The sequence below is a fragment of the Microtus pennsylvanicus genome, chromosome X (assembly GCF_037038515.1).
Source record: "Microtus pennsylvanicus isolate mMicPen1 chromosome X, mMicPen1.hap1, whole genome shotgun sequence".
Classification (NCBI taxonomy): domain Eukaryota; kingdom Metazoa; phylum Chordata; class Mammalia; order Rodentia; family Cricetidae; genus Microtus; species Microtus pennsylvanicus.
Window position 1 is genome coordinate 12526974 of NC_134601.1, and position 10358 is coordinate 12537331.

Below are 10358 nucleotides of genomic sequence, written 5' to 3' on the forward strand. Positions count from 1 at the left end.
ACTCGCCATTTACAATACTGTTTAACCATCAGCTTATGCATATTTCTAGCTAACTCTTATATCTTGAATTCACCCATTTCTATTAATCTGTTTGCCGCCACAGGATTGTGGCCTACTGGCTAACATTCTGGTATTCTGGCCACTTTCTGCTTTGGCAGCTACATGGTATCTCTTTGACTCCACTTACTTTCTGTAACTGTTCAGAATTCCTGCCTGGCTTTATTCTGCCCTGCCATAGAATCAAAGCAGCTTTTTTATTAACCAATGGTAATAAAACATTCACAGCATACAGAGAGGAATCCCACATCAAATCACTAGCTTTCACTCTGACCTAATTTAATCATAAGACTTGGTAAATTATCTTACTATCCATCAAGAATTTTGTTCAGAGAATATTTATTTGCTCACTTACTTTTTGATTGGTTTATGTGACTAAGCAATGTGCTGACTACTACTTTCTTTTCACCTTATTTTACTTCACCTTTTGTTTTCTTATCTGTAGGTATTACAATTAACTGTTCTGTAATGACTCCACGCTGAGGTTCACTAATTTTAAGATGGTTACAAGGCACAGTCTTATAAGAGAAAGTACTGCTTTTGGCCGGCCTCGGTAACCATCTTTCAGTAACTCGCCAAAACGACAAACACAAAGGGAAAGAGGAGGGGCACTCGTTATATGTTCTCTAGGCCCTTTAGGAAACATGGAGTTGTTCCTTTGGCTACGTATATGCGAATCTACAAGAAGGGCAATATTGTAGACATCAAGGGAAAGGGCACTGTTCAAAAAAGAATGTCCCATAAATGTTACCATGGCAAAACAGGAAGAGTCTATAAAGTCACCCAGGATGCTGTGGGCATCATTGTAAACAAGCAAGTTAAGGGCAAGATTCTTGCCAAGAGAATTAATGTGCGGATTTGATGTGGGAGTCTTCTGTTTTGTGTTGATTTCATTGGTTAAATAAAGAAACTGCCTTGGCCCTTTAATAGGACAGAAAATTAGGTGGGTGGAGTAGACAGAACAGAATGCTGGGAGAAAGAAGCCGAGTCAGTCAGTAGCCATGATTCTCCACCTGACACAGATGCAGGTTAGGATCTTACCAGTAAGCTACCACCTTGTGGTGGTACACAGATTATTAGAAATGGGTTAATCTAGATGTGAGAGCTACCCAGTAATAGGCTAGAGCTAACGGGCCAAGCAGTGTTTAAAAGAATACAATTTGTGTTTTATTATTTCGGGGCATAAGCTAACCAGGCGGCTGGGAGCTAGGGTGGCAGGAACATAGCCTGCCGCTCCTATTACAACAGGGATTGAACACATTAAGCACTTGAAGAGCAGAAACAGCTTCCTGAAGCGGGTGAAGGAGAATGACCAGAAGAAAAAGGAAGCCAAAGAGAAAGGCACCTGGGTTCAGCTGAAGCACCAGCCTGTTCCACCCAGAGAAGCACACTTCATGAGGACTAATGGGAAAGAGCCTGAGCTGCTGGAGCCCATTCCCTACAAATTCATGGCCTGATGTACAAAAAGAAATAAAAAACCTGGACTGTGAAGGATTTTTCTTAAGGAGAGAGAGAGAGAGAGAGAGAGAGAGAGAGAGAGAGAGAGAGAGAGAGAATTTCCCATATGTCTGTAGCTATAACTAAATTTTCATAGGGCATTGGATGAGTAAGACTTAACTCTAGTCAGAGAAGACATAATACTATCTAATTCATCTTTATAGCATCAACACAATCTTGTACTTTTCCTATATCCCTCATCATGTCCTGGAACTTTCATCACATCCCTAGTAAAGTGATTCTACAACATCCCAATATTAATTCTAAAGACAATAAGAATAACTGCCTCAATGGTTCTCAATGTTTGTGTCTTTTTTTCTATAAAAAATTTCACTTGTAATCTTCTTAGGTGAATTATTACAAAGCAAAAAGGGGGAAATGCCATACTTTCATTTTTTTCGAATGTACCTTAATGTACTTTTTCTTTTTTGATGATATTCTACTTGTTTTTATATTAAAAACATACTATCAAAATTATATTGATATATATATATATATATATATATATATATATATATATATATATATATAAAACACTCATTTTTTTCCTATAGCAAAACTTAATCTCCATGACCATGTTCTCTTCAATGCACATGACTGAAATAATGGACATCTTAAGTAAGAATACATCTTAGAAACACCAAATGTGCAGATTCGATCAGAGAAACCAATTCAAGGGAAGCTACAACATACTGGCATTACCAGCCAGAGAACAGTAAAACTGAGCAATACAATAGAACTTCATAGAGAGATTTGAGATACATGGTTTTTAAAATGAGGCCACAGAAGAAAAATAATCGCTTATAAATTTTCTAAAGTGTTATTTTCCATTAGCTCCCTTCAACTTTTCTAATATGACAAAGCAAAATAATACTACCACGAGCTGATTTAATAATGTGATAACAAAATAATAAATTCAATATTTAGCATATATTTTTACAAAAAAATCCTCTTAATAGTATTCTCATTACCTAATGATTGTCACTATTAAAAGAAAATGTTTGTTACCCTTTCGGATATTATAATATGGTAAAAGCTCATATACTATGTTTACCTTTATCTGCTTGTAATTTGACCTGAAGGTGATAAAAATTTTCCATGAAGGTAACCTTAAGAGTGCCTGGTAAGTGGTCAGAAAAAAATCCATAAGTGTTCTTTTGATACATTAACCTTACTATCCAGATATCATCATATGTACACAGAGAGAATCAAGTTGAATGAAGTTCAATTGCCTGTCAACTGACTAAGTAGGGCACTGAACACAAGAAACTGAATATAGAGGTGCTAATTCTGCTGACTTTATTATCTCCTGAAGCTCTTGCCATTCCTCCTAAAACAGCACGATACATGAACTCTGCACTTATTTCTCAGAAGTCCTGGGAAGTGTCAAATATAATGACCTTCACATTGAATTTATAACTCTGTATCTGAGCTGTACACTGCTTATCTGGATATAGGATAAGCATATAATAATTTGTTCTTTTTTCTATCAGAAAGAACATCAATCTCTTCTACATTTATATGCAATTGCCTATGTGAATTGCTGAGATAAGAAATTAAACTTAAGGAACTCATGACCATATAAACAAAGGGCTACATGAGCTTTCTGTCAATCTTTCACTATCCAAATGTTAAAAGAAAAGAATAATTTAATATGCTTTAAACTAACTGAGAAGATGCAGTCACACTGGCAGTAATTCCTCAGCATCAGTGTTGATGGAATATACCACATGAAAGCATTCATGAGTGAGTGATGCTATAGTTTGTTATCCACATCAAAACTCAGACAAAATCATATATTCACAGTCATACACACTGATCCTTGCATGTAATAAATACACTTGCTTGTGAGTACATGTGTGTATGTGTGACTGTAATGATTAAACTTAAAAACTAAAAGTGAGACCAAAGGAAGGTAAAAATAGATGATGAGGGAGAATCGGGTAGACAAAAGGACATATAGGACATGAAAGAGAAGAAAAAAACTAAAGGAAAAAACAGAATTTGGGGTAGCAGGAAAATGGGGAGGCTGAAGGGGAAACAGAACCTACTTAAACAGAATTTGATTACAATACTCATCTATAAAATTCTGGAAAAGAATTTAAAAAGAACATTGCACAATTATATATAATATTCAATATGGTAATTTAAAAATTATAAATAACAAGTTTCACACTGAGATCAGATAAGGCTTTTACAAAAAACAGTTTCTGCACCATTATCACTCTGACAATCTTGATGCCAAAATCACAAGGAACAAAGTGAGCCTAAATCTACTCAAAATGATGCCTTACCCAGACATATCACATGCCTGATGCCATTCTGAGTAGAGCACTGCACACCACATACTACATAGGGAACTGATGCAGATGTAGCCTTTATCCTTCCTGTCCAATTTTAGTCATTTCAATAAAACGATGCATGCATTATGATTTCAATGATACAAGCACTCTGACTTAATTTATTCCTATGTCCTATAAAATAACTAACCCACAGTCCTTCACCAAAAATTTCTCTCAGTGTACATCTTATCCTGTATCCTAATTTCTCTGTGGATGTGGACATGAAAATAACTTTGTTTTCTCTTTTCTTTTGTACTAGGAAACCTTTTAATACTGTCGAACTTTTTTACTTTTCTAACTCATAGGATTATAATTAAGAATTATTTTCACAACCTGAAAACACACATGTTCAACATTATATAAACTGAAGAGGTTATATTTATGTATTCAGGAATATATATATGTATGTGTATATATATATATATATATATATATGTATTATAGATATACATATTCTATTCACCCCCTCTTCAAAGAAGTTTATGCTCACAACAGAGATACACATATAAGTAAAGTAATCCACAACTACTCAAAATACAGAGAAGAGCTGTCTGTGCATACTCTGCACCAACGGATACATCTACAATGCAAACCGTATACTTAAATCTTTAAGGATATTTGATCACACTGTGAGCCCCCAAATTGCATATTTACTGGAAAAACGTGTAATTAATATATAAAAGTTAGCCAATAAGAAGCTAGAGCTAATGGGCCACAGAGTGATTTAAATAATATAGTTTCTGTGTGATTATTTCGTTTCTGAGTGGCCGGGGTAAAGCAAGTGGCCTCCTTACTACACTTGTATCTAGTTGTGACATGTCTCTGTCTTAGCACACAACTTTAATTAGAGACCTTTCTGCTTGAATATTGTAAACAGGATTAAATAAAGTTAACCAAAAGTCAAGAGGTGGAGTACTCAACCAGCTGACAGAAAGTGAACAAGAAGAAGTCATAGAAAGTAAGAGGGAGTCAGGACAATTAAGAAAGACACACACACACACACAGGAAGTAGAAAGAGAGACATTGTGTTGGAGGAGTCTTGGTTGAGACAATATAGGAGGACGATCTTTTTACTAGGACATAGGAGGAGAAGGAAGGTCAGCTGCATGCTTTCTCTGCCTCTCTGAACTAACAGGTTTTCACCCCAGCATCTGGCTCCCAAAAGTTAGGAAAATCAAACAATTAAAATTTTGTTAAAACAACATTTGGTATTTGAATACATGGCATGATTATATGAACAGAGAAATCATGCCAACTGTGAACACACTAAGTGGCCATCAGATTTGATAAGACACCTGGAAAGTCCCAAAGGAAAGAATTAAGTAATATTAAAAGTAAAAATCTTTCCAATACTAAGGATAGCAAATATCATAATGCAGGGAGGGCATTAGGTCCCTCTAAAATGGTACATTAGATGGCTTGAAAATAGAGAATTCTAGAACTTATCGAGGATATAAGATCTCTTTACAAAAAATTCAACCACAGAATGTACAAATCATGTGAGATCAATTACAAACTCAATGATTTTCAAAAATTGCTGGGAGATATTAACTGGTTAGTGCCCACTACTGGATTAACTAATCAAGATCCAAGTAATTTACTTCAAATATTACAAGGTGATAAGGACTTTAATAGTCCAAGAATATTTTCAGCTGAGGCTAAGAGAAAATTGTCTCTGGTAGAAAAAAAATAACAGGATGCACATGTGTATACAAAGATTTATTGCATTTTAGCTATTTTGCCTTTTACTCATTCTCCTACAGGAATTTATATGCAGGGAGAAAACGATATCTTAGAATTGATATTTTAGCATACAAGCAGAGTAAATAGTTAAAGACTTATGAAAAAGTTAGAAAATGTTTCCGAATTGATTATTAAAGGAAAAATGAGATGTCATTAATTAAAGCAATAGACCCAGAAAAAAAATGTGGTACCTTTTACTAGTACTGAAATTGCTTCATTACAGGCAGAAAATGAACATTACAAAGAAGCTTACAGTAATTTTTGGGAGAGATTAACAACAAATATACCCAAAGCAAGAAACTTAATATTAAGGTAACTAATTGGATTTTTCCTAATATAGTAAAAGAGATACAAATTTCTGGTAATCTTATATTCTTATACTAATGCAAATACATTAGAAAAGTCAGATTATAAATCAGGAAAAATAAGTAAAGTGCCTCAGAGTCCACATGATTCAGTTAAAAAATCAGAGCTGTGTGTCAATTCTTACAGTATTATTTAGCTTTCCTGAATCTCTTGATATAGAGACTGATTCTCAATAAGCAAAGATTTTAGATGTTGAAACCAATGAACTTATTCCAGATGATTCAGAATTAACTCACTACTTATTCAACTACAATGAGAAATTAGAAATAGAAATAATCCATTGTATATAACACATATCAGATCCAGTATAGGTCTACCAGGCACTCTACCACAAAGTAATGATGAAAATAATCACCTATTAAAGGAAATGTGCTAGAAGCCTCAGAATTTCATAAGAAACACCATGCTAATAGCAAAGGTTTGAGGAGTTTTCTATCACTTGGCAGCAAGCTGTGAAAATGTCCTACTTGTTCTTTGCATAACCTAACACCATTACCTGAAGGAAGCAACTCAAAAGGTACCCAAGGAAATGAAATTTGTCAAATGGATGTTTTTCATCTTGCACAGTTTAGAAAATTAAAGTGTATGTACCATACCATATATATATATATTTTTTTTTTTTCAGAATTTCATTGGGAAACTGCTTTCAGTTCTGAAAAGGCTGATTCTGTCATTACACTTCTCGGATACCTGTACAAATTAAGACTGATAATGCTCCAACATATGTCTCTAGTAAAATGAAACAGCTTATTTGCATATTACAACATAAAGAGTATTACAGGTATAGCACAAAATCCTACAGGACAAGCAGTTATAGAAAGATGTAATTGCATTTTAAAAGATGTACTTAATAAACAGAAAGGGGTAATAAAACCTAATAAAGACAATAATTTCCAATTTTAAGTGTTCATGGGAAGACCACTGAAATTACCCTCTCCTCACAACTTAATGTAGATAAATGTCTCTGTTAGCTTTCTCATTTCTATAGTTCTCATCACCTACCCACAATATAGTGAAAATACAGAATTCTTATGAAACTGACCTTACTTCCATCTTCACTCCCTCCCATATTCCCCACAGTCTAGCCCACTATCTGTTTCCAAAAACTTAAATCCTATTATAAAGCAACTTAAGATCCTTGATCTTATCATTTTTTAATCCCCTAATTATGTGAGGAGTGAGAAATTAAAATCATCTTAAGTATATACCCTATATTCAAATATTATCAGGAAAGGTATGCATATAGTAGATGCATCTACTCCACGCATATAAGTTATAACAAATAAGGAACTTAGTGATCCTGAATCTACCCAGAGAAGTGCTTCTGACATTTACTTCATATGTCTGGAATAGTATGAATACACTTATGACACACTTCAGATTAACATTTTGCATCTTAACCTCTATCATTTCCTTTACTTTTCATCAAAGCACGAATAAAATAGGCTACATTTATATCTTGACATTCGTTCATAATTCCTAGAAAGGAATAAACTCACAGTCCTTTACTATTCAGTTTTCTTAGAGGATGTCCTCTTACTTGCCTCCTCTTTTGGTGTAAAGTTGTGACTATTAAGAGAATAAATTTGTTTATCTTGCTCTTCTTATATTAGGACATACTGCAATGTCTTTCTCCCCCCCTCTCATATTAACCAATGGCTATTACTTTTATGCATCCCCCATCTTATTGTGATTGAGTGTACAGAACTGTAAAGATGGTTAACATACTATCATTTCACTCATGTATAACTAATGCAGTAACATCTCTCTTGCCCTACTTCAGGTAAATGGTTGTAAACTGTTGAAAAAGGGGCGGCGGGGCTGCGTCCCCAGCACCCGGCCGCCCGCACGGCTAGCTTTACCCGAAATAATTCACGGAAACTGTATTCTTTTAAACACAGCTTTGCGCATTTCTATCTAACCTCTTCTAGGCTAACTCTCGCACCTGGACTAGCCCATTTCTTATAATCTGTTTAGCCAACGAGCTGGCTTACCAGGAATGATCTTAACCTGCGTCTGCCTGGAGTGGAAGAATCATGGCGACTCCTTGACTCAGTTTCTTTCTCCCAGCATTCTGTTCTGTTTACTCCGCCCACCTATGTTCTAAGCTATGAGGCCAAGCAGCTTCTTTATTGCTTAACCAATGAAATCAACAGATTGATATATGACACTCCCACATCACTTCCCCTTTTTCTGTTTAAACAAAAAAAGAAGGCTTTAACTTTAACATAGCAAAGTTACATATAACAAAGCAGTTATCAAGCAAGAATCACAGTTACAATATTTATATCTATTTTATCTTTTATCATAACAATGGAAAACTATAACTACCTATACATTCTTCAACTCCATCAAAGACTCCAGAACTATATAATATTACCTAAGTAAACAAGAACTAAGAAACTTCAAACTCTAGAAATGACAAAGACATCTTGCTGCCTGGACAGTCACCCAAAGTTCTTTTGTACTGTTGGGGCATCCATCTTCAGCCTTCAGGCCCATAGTATCCAGCAGACATTTTCATCAAGCAGGAAATTCCAAAGACAGTTCAGTCACTTTCTGCTGTATCCTGCAGAATGTAACACAAACTCTTTCATGAGTCAGGAACCCCGAAAGACCATCTCTCCTTTAGGCAAGTTCAGCAGTCCTCTTTCTGTGGGTTCTTTGTGTTCAGTTTGTGCAACAGTCCAGGCAAGAGCAGTTTCTTGCCCAAATGGCTATCAAACTCCATAACAAGACTCTTCAATGCCCATTTTCCTCTTGAAGTAGATTGGTGCCGCCAGGAGCAGACATGTCTCATTGTCATGAAAAGTCCTAAGTTATTAAAATATTTTAAATGCCATATTCTGCAGCCTTTGAGAGACATGAAGAATGTCTATCTAACTGAAATATATCTCTATATATCTAGAAAATCTAACAAACATGACTACAAGCTTTACTATTATCAGTGATTATCCATTAACAACCTATATTTTCTAATTATACATTACATTTTTAAATGAACTACACAATCACAATACCTTAATCAAGAGCAGAAATACATATACATATAACAAAATTGACCTTAAAATCCATACCAATGCAAATTATTCATACCTATATCATTTCCCCCTTTAAATGTAAAAGAACGTTTATAAACCATATTTGGGAACATGGGCGCAGTTTTTTCTCTCCAAACTGCTTCCTGCTGAATGGGGGCGTCGTTAATTAGGTCTTTCATGGTATAACCTGTATGCCAAGGTCATCTCAGTTGGCAGTTGAGTGAAGTAATTTTTTGAGGGTGTTCACATCAACCTTTCAGGAGGGCATGGTCTATCATAACAAACTGGGATAGAAGAAATCCATAGAGTCTTATCCTCTGTGAAAACAAAAGAATACTCTCTCCAAAGCATCATATCCTTAGACCCAAATTCTGAAGTATACCCTCATGATATCCGTTCTGGTTACACTTGGCAATCCATATAATGAAATGTCTCTCTGTACTTAGCTCCTTCACAGTCAAAAATTTTAAAGAAAACACAATGTACATAATCCAGACTCTCTGTGAATTTTCCATTTTTACATGGCTTATTTTTCTCTATTTCTTTTAATCTACAACTATCTGTACTCTGTCTCTTTAAAGACTTTACCTTTTTTTTAAACCATTAACTTTATTTTCTATATTCTTTTTCTTTTCTCTCTCAAGCCTACGTGCATTCATCCAACACTGTGATCCATTTAGTGGTCTGTCTGAATCTGTTTTTATTGTGAATCTGCAATTTTTTACTATCCAGGAGCACTTTTGATTTGTGCCTTTAAATCACTAGGCACTTAAGAATCTAAGCTGTGACATTCCTAGGTCAAAAACAGGTACTGCCTGCTGGCACCGCCCAGTCCAACATGGCAGAGCCGCTCGTGCCTCTGATCCTTGCATATTGCACCACTAGCATGGCGGAGCTGCTTGTGCTTCTGAGCTGCGGCACGCCATGTCCCCCTTTTAGGCACACAGCAGTCTAGTTGCCATCAAACAAATCGTAGCACTTTACTCCAAATGCTCCATTCAAAATCTCTGTCTCCCGCAGGAGACAGATCGCAATGGTGGCACAGCCCAGAAAGCCGGCATTTTAAAACAGCCAGTTTTTTCCTGCTGCTGAGTCAGGAACACTTCAAAATGGAGGACGTACCATTTTGTGTTAGCTCTGGGGCCGCCAGGTAGGAGCGGCACTCAGCACTTTAATTCTAAGACTGAGCGTGCAGCACAGAAATTCTTTTCATCCAAGTTACAGCCAAATCTGACAGGCAGAGCACTGCACAGTCTGAAAGCATGTCTCTCTTCTGCCATGCTCTTCCGCCTGCCTAAGCCTGATTCTGCAG

At 35.8% G+C, this 10358-nt stretch overlaps 1 pseudogene; it reads left to right on the top strand.

The window, feature by feature from the left end:
- Positions 1–628: 628 nt before the first annotated feature.
- LOC142841541 (large ribosomal subunit protein eL21 pseudogene) lies at positions 629–1514 on the top strand (annotated as a pseudogene).
- Positions 1515–10358: the final 8844 nt, after the last annotated feature.